The sequence below is a fragment of the Centruroides sculpturatus genome, unplaced genomic scaffold (assembly GCF_000671375.1).
Source record: "Centruroides sculpturatus isolate CEXI.00-Female unplaced genomic scaffold, Cexi_2.0 scaffold64, whole genome shotgun sequence".
NCBI classification, from domain to species: domain Eukaryota; kingdom Metazoa; phylum Arthropoda; class Arachnida; order Scorpiones; family Buthidae; genus Centruroides; species Centruroides sculpturatus.
In genome coordinates this window covers 31,649-54,700 of record NW_019384335.1, presented here as the reverse complement: position 1 = coordinate 54,700, position 23,052 = coordinate 31,649, and the positions used below count along the sequence as shown (strand labels likewise).

Sequence of the window (23,052 nt, the reverse complement as noted above, 5' to 3'; positions counted from 1 at the left end):
TGCCAGGAGCAGACTGGCCCTATATATATATATATACTTTATTCTAAACTTTTCAATTATCTGTTGTAATTAAAGAATAAAATAATTTGTAAAAGATCCATCAAAGATAATTGCACATTTCTTTGTAATTTCCAACTGATCAAAAATTGATTCGATGTAAAGATAATGTAATAATATTTTATCTCTATGTTAAAAGAAGAAAATTGGTTTTGTTCCTATAGATAAGTAAAAATGAACATATTATATATAATTCAAGAAGAGTGAGTAATTTCGTATCAATATTTACCTACAGAAAAGGATAAGTTTCATTAATAATAAAAGCTAATCTAGTGGAGAGAAAGAGTTAAAGGATTGATAACAAACTAAAAATAATATATACATATATTAATTCGCATAATTTATATCTAAAATGATATTTCTACAATAATTTCAATAATTAATCCTTAATTTAAGAAATATTACTTATCATAATTGATTTTTTTTAGTTTAAATTGCCATATGAGTAAATAGTAAACTAGAAAATAATTTTATTAAATTCTTAAATTATTTTTTTCCAAAAAATCCTGTTTAAAATAAATAAAACTTGTAATTTCGTTGTGATTAGCAACCGTTAAAAATGATGTTTACAATTTAATAAAATAGAAATTTGATGTTAAAATATCCGTCAATCATTAATTTTAATTAAAATTTTTAACTTTTATCCACAATATAAAATAACATACTTTAAATCAGGAAGAATTATCGGTTTATATCAACTTTCAGATTAGTTAAATGTATGAATTAATGATGACTTTTAAAAAAAACACCTGCCAGTACCCTTTCCTTATTAAACGAATTAACCTATTAAGGCACTCCCTGGATGTAAAAATTATTAATTATAAATATATTATATCTTTAAAACATTATAATAAAGTGGGAAGGAAAATCATGTAAAATTTGGTTAAAATAATTTTTAATATTAGAAATTATAAAATATTGTAACAGTTTTATCTAAAATTCATTATTTCAGACGTGGGCGTCAAAATATATATGGAGAAGATGCAATTTGCAGCGTGTGAGGTGAAATTTGTTTGCGCATTGTGCAAACATTTATCATAGCAGAGAAGTTGAAGGTTAGGTAAAAGTCTCTCAAACTTCCAATATATTTGTCAATATAAGTTCTATTGGAAAATTTACTTATCGTGATTGACAAACTGCAAAAAATTGATTTAATAATAGCCAATTTACTTTTTATATCGTGATACGTACAGTACGTGTCAAAGTATTCCACGTTGATCTAAGATTTATGATATTTCAATAGTCTATATAAATATAAATATAGGCTAGATATTTATTTCCTGCGTGTGAAAGTTATAATTTAATTTCCTTTATCAATGTTTTTTTTAAGATTTAATTAAGGTAAGAAAATTTTACAGAATATCTGCCAATATAAGTTACTGTTAATCTATCTTTCTTATTATCTTGCTACATTAAAAATACATTATGCTATTGCAGCTAATACACTGAATTATGCATATTAGAACAGCATTTCCTTTATATTATACATATGTCGCAGGGAAATTTATGAAAGTATTAATTCTGTGTAATAAGTTCTATGAAATTTGTATTTATCTCTCCGTCTACTTTTGTATATTAAATGAATTCGTAGATAAAACACTTTTTTCTTTTTACATTTTATATTTAAATTTATATAACTTTCTTTTAAAGTAATTTAATGAATGCAATAAAGCAGAATATTGTAAGATTTTTATTTTCTTTTTATTTTCAAAAATCTTTGTACAGTAAAACAGGTTTCCGTTTTGAACAGGTTTTTTAACACTGGAAATCGCTCCGTATTGAAGAACTTTTCTCGTGTTATTCATGTTCCGTTTTAGACAGGTTTACTTATATATATATTTCAAAATTCTGATATTAAATTATAAATATTGTAATTAGAATATAATTCTGTATAAGTAATTTGCTTAATTCTCTCAAATGATAAAAATAATCATATAACCTTTCGTCAGTAATAAATTTTATATTCACATTAAATTTTATTTGATAAAGTTATGGATATTTAAATATGTCATATTTTATATTAACATAAAAAAATTATTATATAATCTTTATATAACTTTCAATGATTTAGGAAGCTTTTAATTGTGTGTTAAAATTTTATAGTCTTAAAGATTAAGGAAATTTAATTATATTTATTGCTCTATTCTTTATTTTTTTTATTTTATTTATCTCATTCATCAATCATAATAATTAGAAAATGAGAAATTAATTTGTAATTATACGTTCTCGTTTAAGATTTAAAGCTTATATTTATAGTATATTATAGTTATATGTGTCATATATATTGATGTAAATTGTGTTATAAAGTATATTATATATATAAATATATATGATATATAAAGCTATATACCCGTTATATACAAGTATATATATTATTGATATATAGACCAATATGACTATATATATATCCTATATATAAGCTACACTTTATTATTATCGATAGAACTTTTGAAACTGTAGAATATATCAGTTTATTTTGATAGTACACATTGTAATCTTTATATCAATATTAAAGTTTTGAATATTTTATTGTAATAAATGCCTATCAATATAGTATTTATACCACAGATTAATTTAATTTAACAAAAGTTAATTCAATATTACTAATTTTTTAATGACCGTAATTATTGGAAATTATTTTTTATTTTTAATTATTTAATTGTTTGAGAACAAGCGAAATATAATAATTGATAATTCGGCTACATTTTTCAAAATGCAGACCTACACACTTTCTCTGTCGTACGTTCGTCGGTCTGCTTGTCTTCTTTAATTTCGAGAACGAAGCTGAATAGATGAAAATTGAGACCAGACATAAAGAGCTTTTTCATATCTGGTCTCGATTTCACCTATCTAATTCTTGAAACTATGGGCTGGAAGCCAGAATTACTATATACAGATTTCCGGTTTGAAACGGAATTCACGCTATTTTTTAAATTAAAATATGGTTAACAATTGTGGTCCGGTATTGTGATGATGTCACAATAATATACATTCGATTTTTCACTTTTAAAATCTTAGGCATCGTTACGTAATTTTAGTAATATTAAAAAAACTTAAGAAAATATTGGTATTTACTTTACAGCTTATATCATAATTATTTTTAATTAATTTATTTTTTTCTTTTTATATCGTAGTGTAATATATTATTTAATACGTTGTATTGTTTTGTCAAATGTCGAGAAATGATGTCATAAATGTATATTTATAATTTATGTTTTATTTATAGAATATTTCAATAACGTTAAAGTAGAGTAATGTAATTTTTTCGATGCATTTTTCAAGTGTTCTTCAGTTTAAAAAAGTTAGAATTTGCTTGATACTCAAAATTTTGTTTCTTATGGTTCTATAAATTTGATCGATTTTAAAATCCATGCAGCAGTGAAATTTGTCTCCGAAACTTTTTATGTCATATATTTGATATATTCTTATGTATTTGATGTGTACAGATGAAAAAATAAGAATAAAATTACAGAATATCTTCGAAATTTAATAAGATTTTATTTTATAAAAGACAATATAAAGTGATATTCATTAACAATGTTTACTTTTAATTAAATTTAATAAAATCTTCTATTTTTAACCTAATTTATATTTTGTAGCTTCATCAAAGTTTAATTTAGAGATTTTTTTAACATCTTAATAATCCAAATTATGAAATTTATGTTTATTATTTAATTTAAATTACATATTTTACGTAATTTATAAAATTCTATAATAATTATAAATTGCAAATGTATTCTGTTATTGGTCTTTGGTAAATACAAATAACTTGTCACAAATATAGAATTGTAAGTGAGATCAATAACACAAATTACACCTTATTAATAATTAATAAATATATACAAAATTCAATATAATATATATATAATTATTATAAATTTTGTGTATTGAAAAGAGAAAAATAAAGTTGTAATATCCTTTAAAAACGTCCAGAGGATTGGAGCATGGTCTCCTAATTAGCTCCAATCGTCAGTATTTTTTTAAATTATGTTACAACTTGATTTTTTTTTATTTTTTTGTCTCTTGAAAATACTCTAATCCTCAGGACTTTTTAAAGGTTTTTTTGGGTCCATCTTTGATAGACAAGGCACGCAATAGCAGGAACATTAGTAGTAAGGACCTGTTTCTTAGTAGTAATGTGCCTGCTATTGCGTGCCTGGTCAAATTCATGAGTGGAAAGCGAGTCTTCCAGATAGAAAAATTAAATAAAAATCAAATCTATACAGCATAAAAGTTAAATGAAAATATTCATAAATAAATGAATTATTTTTCTGATCACTTTTTATTTCACGGTCATAACAGTTCGATTTAAATTTAAAACTTTAAATTCCAGAAAACGTTTATAAAATAATTTTATACGCTTAATTGATTTAATATTCATTCAAATATTTTACTTTTATTTATTTATTTCTTTAATTTTTGTAAAAATGAGCCTGGATGAACTTTTACTTCAGTTTTGTGTAATGGAAGAGAGCAAAACATAAAATAAAATAATAATAATTAAATGAATTGTTCTAGAATAAGTGTCTGATTTCTCCTCGGAGTAAACCAAAACCAAAACTAGATGATCAACATTAACAGACAAAAATGCACTTCAGATAGAACTATAGAAGAATAAAATCTTGTTGACACTCTTCTTGGTCCAACACAAACAAGGTAATTGTATTTCTTTACTTCAGACCGCACTTCCTTCATGTCTGTCAGTAGACAACTCGCTACACTTTTCTTTGACGTTCTAGAACCATAAAAAACAAGCAGACCTTTTTTTTCTTATTTTTCTCCAACAGATCGGTATGTGAAAGTATTGCTTCGTGCCTAAAATTGATGGATATCAAAAGTATCTTTGCCTCTTTTAGCTCAGAATATTGAACTCTGTTTCACATTTCAAGAATATAGGCAATCGAATGTGATTGTATCCGCTGGAGCAATTTTAGTTGTAAAGTTTCTTTGACAAGTAGTATTGCAATGGGATAATATTAAAATATCGCTAAACAAAAACTTATTTTATAAATGTAATAAAAATAAAAACGAGCAAAAGTTATTGTGACAATTTTTATTATATGTTTAATTTATTTCATTTAAAATATATGCTCTCGATTTCAAATTACATATTAATGGCATGTCCCTGTACATCATGACAACGGAGTCGTACCGGTCATCTATCTAACTCCATTCTGGGTAAATTTTGAATTGAAATCGTGTGACTTCCGATTTAGACCGGAAGTTCGTATATAGTTAATCAGGGTCTCGTGCGCATAGGCTTTCATCTATCTAACATCGTTTTCGAGATTAAGGAAGGACAGACAGACAGTGGGAATTTATAGATCTAACATTTTTTTAAAACTTCAGCCCAATAAGATTAATTTTTTTTTATTTGTGGAAATATAAAAACGTTTCAAAAACTTTAATGCTTAATAATGAATTTTATTGGCTTTAAATACGATATGCATTCTTTTTCTTTTGCAAATACATAAATATATATATATATTTTTTCGAACAAATTAGATTATTTCATTAATAAAATAGCATTAATTCTTCTGGAATACATATTTGCCACTGTAGTGTGAAACGTTGTAGCTTATCGCTTTACAATTTCAAGGGTATTGTAAATACGATTTGGTCTGTCAAATCCATATCGTGGTAGAAAGAAGAAGAGTTGTACAGAAAGCAGAATGTCTAGTGTTGGCTGGAATAATCCTTTTGGAGAAATCCAATGACGAACTCTCTGTGAAATCAGTAGTGGAAAGCTTTCTGTCTGATGATATCAAGCTAATCATTTAAGTTCTTTCTCACAGGGAACTGGCAGCTGGTTTGCAGGCTTTTAAACTAGTGCCCATTTTTTGCTTTTTTCGTTTCACTTTTATCATCTAGATTCATGTCATAAGAGTTCTTGTTTGTGTTGGAGATATAGCCATAGCAAAACTTGTTGGTCCATCCTTCTGCGTTAGGTGGTAAAGAAGATAGACGAACATCATTTTCTGTGGGTGTGGTGAAACCGCCTGGAATTGGAAACCCTTCCCAAGAGAATTCGGAAAAAAACAGAACCAAAGTTGTCACCGGAATTTGATCGAAAAGCATACCGACTCCTTTGAGTTTCCATTATATAAAAAAAATCCCATTACAGAAGTTATTCTGCAAAGAAAACATTATTTAATACAAGTTAATAGCTTTGATTAAAATCTTTATTTTTTTCTTTAACTTTTATATAAAAAACTAATATTATTTTACATAAAATTATTAAACTGAGAAAATAAATCAATTGTATTTAAAACAAATTGGTTTGAATAATTCGTTAATTAATAAAAATCTTGTTGATTTAACTCTTTAATATTACTTTTAATATTTGGTAAGTTAGAAAGGAATCGAAGGATAAAACCCATTCTGAAAATAGCAAATTAACTTATTAGCAGAGATTACAAGCATGAAAACCAAGAAATTGTCATGGGAAAGAGAATTAACAAAATTTATCATTGAGATAAGGTAATGTTCATTTTAGAAGGGATTAGCACAACAGTACAATTTCTCTGATGTAAAGCTTATTCTTTTGTGACATTGTCATCACACTAAGGAATATAGATGGTGTTGGTTTCTTCTTCTTTGCAAGATACGTCGACAGGTTTATTTTGTCCTTGCGCATTAAATATTCACATCCGAACAAAAGATTGTCCTTTCTATTATTCAAATATTGTATCACCTACGCTATCTTCAGTGAACTGTTATTCTGCCCTCTTATCTCTTCTTTCCTCTCAATGAAATTTCATTGAAAACTTTCAGACGTTATAAGGATTATAAAATAAGTTATAGATAGTTTATTAAAGTACTTCTACTTAGAAAGGTCTACTTATTTTACTAATAAATTTAAGGATAGTTTAGAAATCTTTTTTTTATTTTTATTGTTGTTGGCTTTAGTTTTGTTTCTTTTTAAGGTTGTTAAATTTCTACTCGAATATTTAGTTAAGTAATTTGATAAAGCTGATAAACAAATTTCTTACATCGATTAAGTTTCTGTTAGATGAGAGATTCTATTTATTTAAAGGTAAAAGAATTCGCGTGCAAGTTGGATTACTAAAGAATTGAAAAATAAGGAAAACAATTCAGACTTTTTAACTGAAAACAATGAAAAAATTACGTTGGAATCTTTGGTGACTGCACAATGATTAAATTACAGAGTCAGTTTGATATATAACGGAGGAAAAACAAAAGTTAGTAATCTTCAAATGAAATTTAAACTGATTTTGTACAATAAAAACAAATAAAAATAAGCTTGAGATAATTTGAAATCTAAGTTATAAACAATCAATTAATCTTCATTATCTGAAAATTTATTAGAAAATTAAGATAGAGTTATATTATCTTGTAATCATTAATTAATAGTAATTAATTATGATCTCTATTAGTGCTCAAATTCATATTTTATAATATCAGAAATTTCGTACTATACCTAAAAATCCTAACCAAAATTAACTTTTACGCAAGATCTAAATGTCCTACAGAAGAATACATATATGATTAGTAAATCCGATTCATTGCGTATTTAATTAATTTATCATTATTTCCTTTAATATAAATAATAATAAATATTAATATTTATATTATAAGGAATATTAGGATAATATTAAANTTATAAGGAATATTATTAATATAAAAGAATTCATAAATATATTCTTAAATTCACATTATAAAAATTTAAACTTTGTTATTTTCTTGGAATTATGTTTTGCTTTGTCATCGATATAAATATTTTCTCTCAATATCTTTCTTAATATTAAAATATTATAAAAATTTAAAAGTGATTCTCTTTCCTGAGAAAAAAAGAAAGGAGTTTATTTATAGGCTCCTAAACTTTTTTAAATCCTTCAAATATTTTTGTATTTCGAATTGATGATTTATAGGCCAACATTATTCTGTCATAAGGAAATCTATACGAAATGAATATTTAATAAAAATGATTTGCACTACGTCATTTTTGTCTCTAAGTGTACCATTTTTATTGAGGGGGAGGGAAAATATCCTCTCATATGATGCTGAATCACGAAGTGAACAATACGAAGGCATCCATCTAAAAACACGTCCATCCCTTTCAACAGATAATAACCGTATTTTAAATATAAGCTGTCAAACTTGTAAAAAGTTTCTCTTGGGAATAAATTTTATAAATATTCTCTAATTTAAATTAATTTAATTACTTAAAAAAATAGATTTTAATAAGAAACTTGACTTCGGAATATTTGATTATAACAAATTTAATGTTACAAATTTTAAAAATCGTCCTAAATCACTTATAAAAACTGTGATTAAACTTATAAGATGATTCGATTTATCTTTCTAACAGCAAAATATTTTCTTTGGTAATCCATCTAAGTAAAATTCTCCACTTTTCAATTATTAAAAAAGTTTTAAATTCGCTCTTATTTAATTCATTATCCAGATTAAAATGCTCTTGAAAATAGAGCAAAATCTAATTAGTAAATGAAATAAAATTAACAGTTTTCTATTAATAGCACCTTCTTTTAGGAGATACAAAACCATCAATAGGCAATCTCTTTGCTATTGGTTGGCCTATCAATCAGTAGATTGTGTCAGTAGAGAGGAAAGAGAGGAAAAAAATCACAGAGAAAGAATAGTAGTCAATAGTTTGACAGCTTCTTCAATTCTTTTATAAAGCATTGTCACTCAAAATATGTACTGTCAGTTATTTTTTAACGGGATCTTCTTTTAGGAGTCATATAGGGATATCCGAAATAGAATCTCTTCCTGCCATTTATAAAAGCTATAAACATTTTTGAAGGGAAAGAGGGAAAAAAGCATTGATTTTGTTGTCTCTATATCCTTTGACATTACTTTCCCAGAAATTATTAGAAGTTTTGATTAGATTGCATATCCATAGACACAGTACAGTCCTATAACAAAGTATTAACCTCTTCATCTTGTAATGGATCCTATTTTCGATTTTATGTATAAATTTTGTAAATGGAGTTATTCCATTTTCATGTAAAAATAAAATAAAAGTAGCTATCTTTATCAGTATATTTTACATTTTTCTAAAAATAATTTCTATAGAGTTAACCTTTAGTTGTTAAGTTTAATTTATTACATGTAGTTTCTTCTTTATTTCTTCGTGATATAGCTGTATGTATATGTGTGTGTGTATAAAGTAGCATTGAATTCGTGTAAGTCTGTAAATGAATTATATATTAAGAAGCTGTATAACGGCTTAAAGCTTTGTAATAAACTTGAAGTTCGATAACTAAGTTCTAAATGTAGTGGACGTGTTGTGTTTCTCAGTTATTGCTTCATAAATCTGTTATAAGTATACATGGATTTATAGTAGATACTCGATGATATTGAAAGAGAATTATGACAAATTAGCCCTTGGCTAAGAACCTATTAGGTGATATTTACGCTTAGGATCGTTAAACGAATAAAGTTTTATGTAATAATATAATTACGCATCTTTTATTATTAATTTTTGGGCTGAAATTTGAAAAAAATTGTATATCTATAAATTTCCATTGTCTATCATTCCTAAATCTTGTAAACGCTGTTATCTATATGAACATGACTATGTTACATGATTTTAATTTAATTATTTTCCCCAGAATAGAGTTACATAAACGACCGGTATGACTCTGTTGCTAACAGGAAAAACATGTTTTACAGGGGCAAGATACTACTAATTTGAGGTGGAGAGCATATATTTTAAATTAAATTAATTAAAAATATGATTAAAAATTGAAGCCCGGCATTGTAATGATTTCATAAGAATTTTTGCTCGTTTTTTTTTGTATAAATTACTTTATTTTTACTCGAATAACTTGTGTTATAGTAGACGTAATTTTCCAAAACTATTTCTTTTCTGCATACTCAAATTCCATAATATCGAGAATTTCTCAAAATTTAGTATTTTTATTCCCATTTCTACCAAGATGAGGAATATCAAATGGATCCCTTAACGTTTTCAAATTTATTTGTCATGTCTTCAAATGACAAGATAACTTTGCGTGCTCGGATTGAACACTTTCCTGCTATGAAGATTGCATGCTAATATTTATTCTGGTTTCTCGAATAATTTTAAGCTTCAATTTGTAAATGTTGCAAAATGTATGCCGGTTGAAAATTTAAATTTTAAAAATTTTATATTTATTATATTATTCGATAAGAGTTTTATTCTTGCATAGATAAAAATATTCTATAACTTTTTTCTCCTTTTTAATTTCGTGAAATATTTATTGTTTTATATATTAAATAATAAGATTTTCTCTTAAAATTTATATAAAACATTACTTAGCGTTTAATTTTTTAATTTTTTTTTTACTACAAGAAAACATTGTAATATAAATTATAAATTCGTTTCATTCACTTAATTTGTCCATTTGAAATATGATTTTACTTTTATTTAATATAAAGAAAGTGATTTTAATGGTAAAAATGATAAATGTGAGAGTTAAACAGATTAGGTTTCGTCGATATTGTTAGTGTTCTAGGCCAACATCCAATAGAAGTTTGGGTCCGATATCGATGTTAGCCCCAAACCATTCACTTTATGGACTTTTTTCGGCACCAGCTCTGATTACGGACCAACTGAGTTTGCTGTGTACACAGTAGCATTGTTCTATCAGCCATGCAACCAGTCTTGATGTCGAATTGTAACCACTGTCAACTCAAATCTGTGCATCACTATTACCTTCTTACCCGTAACGGGGGAGCATTTGTGCAGAAATATCCTGTCACCGCTCATAACGTTTTATACCTAGTTGATATGAGTGATCGATTATATTTATCTGGTGCTGACATGACTATAAGATAATCAAGAAGAATTGTAACATAATAGCTTCAACAATTATTTACAGGCAAAGTATTTCTGGACAGTTTCAGGAGTTATAACTTTCCCTTAAGCTGTAGCAAATCTTTAATTAATTATCGTTTATTAATGAAAATTACGGTATTTTTTCCTGTTATCAAATTCTTTAAAGACCAATTAATAATTATTCTTTCACTTGTAAATTAACAGTAAATTGCATTGTAAGTTATTGATAAACGTAATTATTTTCACAGCCGTTTTCAAAACAAGTACGTAAAATATCATAGAGATTCTTGTCTGTGTATACAGAAAATGCTTTACACTATTCATTCGTATTGCTGTACTTACAGTAATTAATGTTCCTTGGCAATTTCTCCTTTGTCAAAATCGTTATGTAAATAGCAGCTGTGTTTTTTTTTTTTTTGCCCTTCTATTCTAGTAAGAATGGTTATAAAAATATTGTTGTATAATTTGTCAATTTTAATATATTGTTCATTTTGAAAATAGCTTTTCCTAAATTCACTTTCTTTTATTTTTTATTTCTTCCCTTCTCTTTGATATCATTAACAATCATCCGTTGACTGTACGGAATTACAATATTCTTTTTACCATTTCAAAGCCATTATCGAGTCAATTTTACGATAAAAATTTGCATTCTTTCTATTTTAAAACAATTAATTTATTAATAAAAATTTACGAAGTTTATAAGCTTTTAATGACTCCTTAGAAATTCATTGAAATAAAAATTATAACTTATTATATTAATTATATCAGGGAATAGCCTTATTATTATATAATAATCGTATAAAATATGTCTTGATTAATTTAAATTTAAAAATAATAAATGAGTAAATAAGAAATTAACAAATATACACTATTTGTAACTATTATTAACGATGAATACGTGCTCATTAGTTTAAAATCTGTTTAATAAATAGATTATAATGCACGATAATTTATAGTTTTTTTACTTAAAAAATTATAATTTTAATTGAATTTTTATACAACATAGGTTAAAAATTTCTGTCTGAAACAGTTGAAAGTCCAACGAAGAATAGAATTATAAACCCTGAATATAAATGCATGCTCTTAAAGTAGTGTAGTAGCATTAATGTATTTAGTAAGAATCACAAACCATCAAAAAGAACGAAGTTTCTGAATGGCACGTACCATAAAACTAGAATTTTAACTTATTCAGCTATAGAAATTTGCAAAAATGTTATAAAAGAAACCTTCATTTTATTAAATTTTTACGTATACTTTTTCTTCAAACAACAATAAAAGTGTCATTTTTTAATGCCATTCGTACCCGAATACACTTTAAGTAACGTGATATTAAAATACGTCATCGTTCTCTACCCTACACTCTCCCCAACAACAAAAAAAAAAAAAATATATTAAGAAGTAAATTAAATTAAATTATTAATTAAAATTAGCTTTTGACAAATTAAAATTTATTTTATTAAAATAAAGAGAAAAGATGTCGAGTTTTAACGAAGCGTAAAAATAAAAAATAAAAAAAAAATATCGTGAAGAAAATTAAGTATAAAGGATAAATATCGAAAATTTAAGGCAAACAACATTTGCCAATTAAGAAGGGGTTAATTGGTGCGTCGCTAATGGGAACCTCTATTGATTAGCTGAGGACGAGGAATAAGTACAACAGCATCAAAATATTTTTCTAAAAGGGTATATGTGTAACAGGTACATTGACTGAGGTAATATATTTACTCTGTCAATCTCTGCTCTAGTTTGCATATTGAAGTTGTGGCAAAAAAAAGCGACGTTTTCTCTACTCTTAAAACACAAACAAAATACTCCTAGAGTTTCATATTTTCCAGTTTTATAAACTTTTATTTATTTATAAACTTTCCCCCTTCTTAAATATTTAATAGCAAGCAAAAAGTAAAAAAAAATCGATTTTTTAAAAAAAACATTGCCCAGAGAATTTATAAATATTTAAAATAAGTAAAAAGATTTAAATTCCATTTTAAAAATCGACATTATAATTAAAGAGTGTATATAATTTCATTTTATAAAATATTTAATTCGAATTAAAATTTTTATCCTTTGACCTTTGAATTTAAAGCGTATGGAAGATTAAAATTATACATTCTGTTGTTTCCTCGTAGAAAGGCTAGAGTAAATCTATCTAACTTAATTATAACAATACAAAGAAAGAAGATAGTACTTAATTACTGTTAGGAATTTATAATTATCTTAATTACAATTTATTAGTTTTGTGTCGCATCGAAAACAGGATTATGGAAGACGTGAGGTTAAAATGAAAATTACCGTTAGATGTACAAAGATATTATTGTGTTTTGTTTAAAATAATCAACTTCACTAGATTTGAATAAAGTTTCTAAATAAAATAATTCTGATGAGATTGATAATGTGCAATCCTTAAAAGATTCCCATTAACATTTCTCTGATTTCATTAAAACCTTTGTTATTGATCAAAGTTGCTAGCTGCATATTATACCATTGTCACACACGAAAAATGAACAGTACACGTTTCACCCTATTAAAATAAATATATATTTTTTAATAATACGAATATCTTTATGCATATTAACATAAAATGTTTAATTTATTTCTGAAAATCAAGCAACAAATCATTAAAAATGGTGGTTACTCGAATTTATGATGGGGAAGATGTAGCAATAAAAATAATAATTATATCATTGATAAAAACAAATATATACAAGTAAATTAAATTTAATAACGATTATAAATAGTACACGAGGTTTAATTTTGTAGTAGAGGGGTTGCAGCCCTGCAGCCGTTATACAAGAGATGCCACTAAGTACGAATTAAAACTAAGAATCCTGATTTAATAAATGTATAATTCGGATATACTTTACGCTTATATAAAGTAACGTAAATAATTAATGAGAAAAGTTTGAAATAATAATTAATTATTTATTCAAATTGCACCTCTCTATTATCGTTTATCTTCTACTCTATAATAAACACTTATTATATGTATCATTTCCTGTTCTAGAAATAAAAATCTATCATATATTTAAAAGAAATTGCTTATTTTTCATACTTTAGCACGATTTCGTATATTACATGCTGATGAAATTTATTTTAATTATAATTCCACCTTTAGTTTTAAGTTCTAATTATTTTAAATACATTTAAATTTTACTTCACTTCTATTAATGATTTTATGCAAGAATTAATACATTAAAAATACTTTAATATTCTATATTAAAAATAAATAAGAGAAAATTAACATCATTTTTTTAAATAATTATTATTAAGAAATTTTTAAATTTTATTTAAAATTTATAATTATAAGTACATATTTTACTGTGATTTAGTTTTAATAACAAGTTTGAAAACTTTAAATCGATATTCATTTATAAATTTATTTCTAAACAAATGAATAACTAAAATATAAATATTAAATAACATAAAATTTATTTACAAACATATAAATTTTAAACATTAATTAATGTCATTACAGATCAATGCCTTAATTGTTTATAAATTGCATTTACATGTATTTATTTAATTATTATAAACAATTTTTTTTTGTATTGAAAGAATTATTTTTGTTGTGAAAAGTAAACATTTTAGAGCTATTTTTCTTTTTAAAACTGAACTTAAATAACAATAATCTCCTGTAAACAACAAGTCAATAACATTAGAAAACTTATTATAACGAAACAATAAATAAAATATACAATAATAACTCCGTAAACATTACCTTTACGCCATCCTTTAACATCCTTAAACATCATCAACATATTTTCAAAAGTAACCAGCAAAAATTATTTCGACAATTCTTATTATATTTTAAATTTATTTAATTTAAAATATATTCTCTCGATTTTAAATTAGTAGTGTTTAGCCCCTTTACATAATACTTTTCCTGATAACAACAGAGTCATGCCGGTCATCTGTTTTGAAAAGATTTTAAATTGAAATCATGTGACATCTGTTTTAGACCATAAGTTTTTATATATAGTTAATCTAGGCCTCCTGTCCACAAGCTTTCCATATCTGGGCTTGACTTTAATTTAATATCATTCTCGAAATTAAGGAAGGACAGAAAACAGTTGGAATTTATAGATGTACAGTACAATGTTTTCAAATTGCAACCCAATTAAACAGTTTCTATAAGTACTTTACATAAAATGTGAGAACTAAAAATAGATTTAAGGCAAAATTTGATATTAATATTAATAAAAGTTAATTATTCAAGCTTGAGCCTTACNTTAAACAATTCGAATATATTTAAATACATTAAAAGAAATAAGTGATTAAAGTTAATCATTTGTAAGTAGTGTAGGTTAGTGTTTATGTGTAAATAGTAATTGTTTATAAGTCTGTAAATGTATAATTAACAAAGCACGTTTAATTATTTATTATAATAAATAATTATTCAAAGTTTCTGTTGTTTATACACGTATTTAAATAAATAAGTAATATATATTACGATCAATATTTATAATATATACATTGTAATTTATTAATAATTCCCTTAACAGAAATTAAAATGTTTATTCATATAATATTGCTCTCGTTAATATTTTCTGAGCATGTTTATATCCATACAATAAATTCCTGTACAAAGCAGACTGCATTATGAGAAATGCCAAAGCAACATCAATGTTGATTCCGTTTTTTCTATTATTTTTCTCTATCCTTAGGGTTTAAAGTTTAAATTCACAATAACATTTTCATTTGAACACATGAAAATAATCTTGAAAAATGTATTAAAACGTTTCACCCGCTTACATAAACTCTATTAAACTCCAACTTACAACTTCGTTTATCAAGTTTATACACAGAATATTAGTTTATTAATACAGCTGTTTATTTAAAGATACAGAAGGCTATTTTATGATAAATTTAAAAGTTGAGGCCTTTATTATTTTTAAATAAACTTTTAAATCATAAAAATTGCTATTGTTAAATAATAGTATTATTTTTAAAGCCTTCGAGGTTTTATTATAAATTCTAAATTCTATTTAAACATTAAATATCACGATGACACCAGTTATTATTGATGAAATAAGAATTGCTTAATTGTAAAGTCAGCAAATTTTCTTAAGTTTTTTTTGCTTGTGTAATCATTGGTATAAGGTTAAAAACATATTTTCTAGTTAATATCACATTAAAAATAATTAAAAGTTAATATAAATATGTAATAAACACAATTATGTCAACAGGTGACATTATTTTTCTTTTCTTAATCTATCCTTGATTCTATTTTCTAAAAAAAATAAACTTAATTAAGAAAAAATAAGACAGAAATGAAATTTCTGTATTAACTTTAAAATCATTAATTTAAATGAAGATTCATGGATATGTTATCCGGATATAACGCTTGAGTTAGAATAGATAAACACCCATTATTATCTAATTGTTAGTACATATAACTAGATAATCATCAAGTAATGTGTTCGCTTGTCAAATTTTATGATCTGATAACTCTATAATTATTTTTAAATTAAATTTACATTCGAAATTTAAAATCAAAGTTGAAATTCTCTTAAGGCAATTATAAGAATTAAAATGTTATTAAATTATTTTGGAAAGTAAAATTCTAGCTGTAATATATACATTTATTATATTCGTTTGAACGAGGAAGGAACTTGAATATACTCCCTTCAAGTGTATAGAAAGGAATTTCTATACAATCGAAGAAATTTCTTATAAAACGAAAATAGGCTATTTTTGATGCAGCTTTTCCTATAAGATATTACACTTAAGAATAGAAAGTCAATAATTTAAACTGATTTTTCTCAAGGATAGGGGAATATACGATTGTTTTTTTCATGTTTAACTAAATTAAACTTCAACACTATCGATCTCCATGGAAATTTTCCCCCTCTTTAGGCAAAAATTAATAATTAATTACTTATATATCATACATATTTTTATTTAAGTTGTCATTTAAGATCATAACAATTGATTGACGATATTTCAATGGTAGTCTATCATCATCAAACTTTACAAACTTTTTTACAGAGGAAAAAAAAAATTTACGTCAATTTTCAGATCATTTTTCATTCTAGTGTAAAAGAGAGTGCGAGATACTTTCTTTTTAAACTCATTAAAAAAATCTTATTTGATGATATTTATGTAAAATTCATTTCAACAATATTCAAGGCTTGATAGTGTTGTGTGACCAAGATGATGAATGACAACTCACTCTCACGATTGCGTTAGTCACGTCATTCTGTAATTGTAAGTATAATTGTCAGATTTGTAAGGCGACGATGTATTTCTACATTCTTTTAAATGATATCATGTAAAACAGAAGTATTAAAATATTTTATTATTCGAGCTGAGTAGCTCTTTCAATTGATAAACGTTTCCTATTCTTCACAATCTTCTAAATATATCCATTATGCTTTGGCTTTAAGTCGTGCTCCAATGCAATTCATCACGAGAAATCGAATATAAACATTAATAAAACTATTCAAATTTATTCAGATTAAAATTATTATTACTTATTCACCTATTTCTTAATTAGAACTTAAGATGTGAATGATATAATTCGTAAAGTTTGGCGATATATTTAACACTTTATCATTTTAAAACTTTAAAATAAATTTCATTTTTTTAACTTATTTATTATTATTTTTTTTATTTTAAATTATAACGAGGAATGTCGTTTAATTAATTACTATCATTTATCTGCAGCTTTCTTCCCCTATCTCATTTCTCATATATTTTAACACAGCTTAACTCTAATTTATTTCTGACACTTCTTTAAACATTTCGGATATTAATATATTATTAATAAATGACTTAATCTTAAGAAACAAATTACAAATTTTAATAAAAATTAAAAAAGGTATAAATTAGTTTTTTAAATTTAAACAATTCGAATATATTTAAATACATTAAAAGAAATAAGTGATTAAAGTTAATCATTTGTAAGTAGTGTAGGTTAGTGTTTATGTGTAAATAGTAATTGTTTATAAGTCTGTAAATGTATAATTAACAAAGCACGTTTAATTATTTATTATAATAAATAATTATTCAAAGTTTCTGTTGTTTATACACGTATTTAAATAAATAAGTAATATATATTACGATCAATATTTATAATATATACATTGTAATTTATTAATAATTCCCTTAACAGAAATTAAAATGTTTATTCATATAATATTGCTCTCGTTAATATTTTCTGAGCATGTTTATATCCATACAATAAATTCCTGTACAAAGCAGACTGCATTATGAGAAATGCCAAAGCAACATCAATGTTGATTCCGTTTTTTCTATTATTTTTCTCTATCCTTAGGGTTTAAAGTTTAAATTCACAATAACATTTTCATTTGAACACATGAAAATAATCTTGAAAAATGTATTAAAACGTTTCACCCGCTTACATAAACTCTATTAAACTCCAACTTACAACTTCGTTTATCAAGTTTATACACAGAATATTAGTTTATTAATACAGCTGTTTATTTAAAGATACAGAAGGCTATTTTATGATAAATTTAAAAGTTGAGGCCTGGTGAAAACAGAAGGAAAAAAATGAATTTATAATCTCGGAACAAAATTTATTATGAATAAAATTGATAAAAACACATCACAGTTATTTTTTATATATAAATATATTCCCGTAAACCCAAACCTCCATATATTTTTATAAAAAATATACAATTTTGCAAGCAAAAATATTTTTACACATACATTTATCTTCTTTTAAATCTCTACAGCATTTTTTATGACAGGGCTGATATCTGATGATATACAAGCTGCAAATTGAAAAGAAAAGGTCGATGCTCTTTAAGCATCAATCCCATTTATAGTGCAAATTTTCCTCATAAATTCTTTGCATAAATTATTGTTGAAATTTGATTCCATCTCCTTCAATTCTAATCTTCTTAAAATCTTCATAACACTGTTAATTTTCAAACTACATTAAAACTTAATAATCTAAAAAAAATAATTATATAATACGATTATTTTTCAGATGTTTCCATCGTCGTTATAATAAATTATTCGTTAATTTTTAGAAATATTTAAGAATTAATAATTACTATGAAATATACGTAGATATAAATCTGCCTCATATAGCTTTGTAAATATATATTTTATTTAAAATTTTTTACTTATTTTTTAAAATAACACTACAGAAATACGTCAAATATTATTTTGTATATATATTTTAAAAATATATATAACTTATATAACATATAATATGAGCATTGTATAGAGGTGAATGCAGACTTTCTCATAAGTCATATATGTACTGTATATCATGCACTTTTATAATAATTTAACATTTGTATAAAATCATATATTTCCCAGAATTTTTTCCAGATTTTTTTAAAGTAAACAACATCTAAACTGACGAAAAAGCGCATTGATTTCTCCTCATTTTTTCCCCTCCCTCCTTTCTAAATATACAGATTTTTTTATAGTTTCTTGAAGAAGACATTTTTAATAACACCAGGATTACGATTTGAAAACTGCAGCCAAATTATCATTCTTTTCCGTTTCTTTTAAATCGATTTTATTTGCACGCATTAAAGGAGAAACGTTTAATATTGGTTGTGCTTGAATTAAAATCAATAGGTATGACTATGAGTGCATTTTTACCAATTTTTTTTTCAATAAATAAATATACAAACACGAGCCTATCTACACGTATATATAATTATGTGTAAGCTTAGACTTTAGATTTTTACTTAATTCTTTTTTGTATAAATTAATATAATTAATTTTTATCATAATATACATATTAAGTGTGATGTTTACTACGTCTTTTTGATTATTCTTTTTTATATATGCGAATGTTTTATACTAATATTATAAATAGTAATTGTTTTTATTCAATATGTAACATTTTTTTAGTGCAATAACTGTACATTCAACAGTATAACGTGCATTATACAGAATCTGAGCTTCCCCTCCGCTGCTTTCTACCTCACCTACAATTGCCAGTTGGTACCAACCAGTGTGAGCACAGGCTCAGTACAGCAGACACGCAGCCACCAGTTACTATCCTGGAGAGTAGCAACTGTTCCTTTCTGTCTCCGTTAACCATGCTGTGCAAAGTAGGTAAGTAGTTTTATAAAGTTTACAATTTAACAATTCCCTTAATGTAAAAATGACAGGATGATTAGGCAGTCGAAACCACTTTCGTTTAACTTTAATGCAGGACCGCTTATCGTAAACACTGTCAATAAAATGATCGCTTCTTCCCCTTTAACCTTAAAAATTTGGCAAAGTAAATTCCTTTATCCGATAGAAAAATTGTTAAATTTAATATCAATTCGCATCACAAGGCGAAGATTCGAGTTGTAGTGGAATCTTGAATAAATTAAATATGTCCTACCCAAACACTTTTCCCTTATGATTTAATAAGAATTCATTTAAATTTCTATAATATACGTCTCGATTTATTTAATTTACAAATTTTTTTATTGTTTGACAATAGAATTTATGTTAAAATTTCGTCTAAAAATAATACATTTTATATTATTTAAGAAAACAAAAATAATCTACAAATTTACATCATAGAAAAGAATAAATATATCTCAGTTTATATTATTTTATACGTTATTTATTTTTACAAAAATAAACAACACAACTGTACGAAATAATTTAACTACTGCATTTGTTACGTACAATTAAATTATAAATATTTAAATATAAAATCTGTTACAAAATAATCTTTTATATTAATGTATAATTTGTATATTTATCGCATTTATATTTCAAATCTGATGGTTTTTAATTCGTTTTAACATGTTGAAACATTGCAGCTGTACTAAACAAAACAAATCAATTAGGTTATTTCACGTTCTAAATAACATTATTTTGTTTGTTTATAACCACCTACAAAATACTTTATAAATAATTTTTACAGGCATTAAATATTTATAATATATATTTATTTATTTACCTCGTCTCATTTTGTTTATATTTACTTCTGAGGAAGCTGAACTTAATATAGAAGTAATTATATTATCAGATGAAAGTGCTGTACCTGTTTCATTTTACAAACAGGTGAAAGAAGCAACAGACCATTTGACCTAAATCTATATATTATACACCTTCGATAAAAAGTTTTAAACTGTTATATAAATAATACAATCTCTTCTCAATTATTTAATAATAATAATGGTGAATATTTATATAATGATGAGTGATTTTTTTATAATAGAAAAAAAAATCCTCCTCCCCTGTTTAAGCTTTCAGAACAGCTTAAATTAAATTTCTTAAATGTCATATTTCATTAAAGACAAAAAATAATGTAATGCTTTTTGAAAGGGAATAAGCTTCTTATAGTATATACAGAGGATTTACCAATATGACCTCATTCAATAAATTGTATTGTATTTCTTTCTGACCATTTGATATATTTAATTAACACTCGAACCGAATTTATTTTAAGGAAATTAATCAATTAAAACTATATATATTTTTCTTTACATAAGATTTAACTTCCTTCACAAAAGATTTTAAGTTAAATCAATAAGAAAAATTTTTATTAATAATAAGTATCAGTAAACTCATTAATAATATAAAAATTTAATGATGTAAATTGTCTTTAAACTATTTAATTTTTCTAATTACGTTTGAATAATCTATTTAATAGTTATATATGAAGTTGCTATAAAATTTATAAAAAGAATTCAATTAATTAGAATTTTATACGATACAATACAAGTGATGTGGATTGAATTTAGCAATAAGATTTCTCATATTTGTTCGATTTTCTTTCCTATATTTTATGCTTATGATATTTTATCATGAAATTAAGATAAGGAAATGAATAATATACTAATGAGAACATCCCTTATTATAGTAATTTTGTTTATTTAATTGTAAAATTAAATTTAATTATCATTATTTTACACCATTTTTAATTTTACAAGAATTTTTTTTTCAAATCTCTCTCCATTTAGAAAATTTATTATTGTTTAATATTCTAATCTTGTTTGCTTATTTTAAAAATAATTCTTATGTACTATTATGTTGTAAAAGCTTGACCGAATTAAGAATTTTAGAGGTCCTAAGCAATTAAATTTGGTGCCCCCATATACTTGAAAATATTTTAACTTTTGCATTTATTGTTGGGGCCTTGTTCAGCTGCACTATTTTTTGGGCGGGTACCACAATAAATGATGCATCTGAACGTAAAATCCACAAAAAGATCCTGGTTCATATGCACCATTCACAGTTCGCACTGCATGGACATAGAAAAAATTTTTGTGGTTCCCCCTTTATTTGATGCCCTAAGCACGAGCTTTATTTTGCCTAATGATTTACCAAAGCCATGTGTGAAAGATACTTTCAGAGATAAGAAATTCAATGCACTGTACTGTTCTCTCTTTTTTTTATTTTGATATTAATAAAATAAATATTTTAAATTATACTCTAGACAATATCCATTCTTTTTATTGAATTACATTTCTATATATCTAGTAGTGCATTTACTTTTGTGTGCTAATTTAATAAATATATTGGTCTGGAAATAGAAAATTGTGAAGTTATCGAATTAGTAATTTTCTTACAGGAAGTAGTAAAAGGTTTTTCGACGTTGAAAAGTCATTTTTAGTCGCATATTAACGAAGAAATGTTGTAGAATATTAATTTATATATCCAAATGCATTTTAATGTATAATAATAAATTCAATTTATTTCAATTTGTCGCGACTTAAAGTAGACATATTCAGCTTATAAATATAATAAAATATAATTGTTGAAACGTAAATATTACAATTTTAATTTAATATTTGTAAAATATTCGGTTTTTGAAATCATTTTCTCCAAAGAAGTAAAGGATAGAAAATACACCTGACAAATTAATGTCCTTCCAAGAGCCACTTAGAAGATCATTTCTTTTAATAACTGTCCTACTGTGCTTTAAATACGCCGCATTTAATGGTCATAAAATTTACAAAAATCATTAAGAATTTTTTAATAAAAAAAACCGCTTCATACAGATAAAGAAAAAAAATCTCTTATCCAACGATTTCTCTCACACAAGATCCTTCACTTCATTAGAAATAAAGGAATGTTGTAGCCTTGCAAAATCAAAAATATTCAAATTCAATTAGCCTAACGAAGTCTCCATTTGTTAAGAGACATTTTAGTAACCGGGTTTGTCGATCTCGATATAATGTCCCCCCCCACAAAAACTTCCAAACAAATCATTTAGCCTTAATGAAACTGACCAGAATTATTTGGAGAGA

At 24.9% G+C, this 23,052-nt stretch overlaps 1 protein-coding gene across 3 annotated transcripts in view; it reads left to right on the top strand.

The window, feature by feature from the left end:
* LOC111631525 (alpha-2A adrenergic receptor-like) overlaps positions 1–23,052 on the top strand; it is a 56,024-nt gene that overhangs the window by 8,916 nt on the left and 24,056 nt on the right. The window contains exon 2 of one of the 3 annotated variants that reach the window (XM_023375790.1): positions 19,703–19,905. The gene's annotated coding sequence lies outside the window, so the exon portion shown is untranslated. Of the gene's footprint in view, positions 1–19,702; positions 19,910–23,052 lie in introns of all 3 variants that reach the window. The other 2 variants (XM_023375784.1, XM_023375798.1) reach the window with 2 other exon arrangements.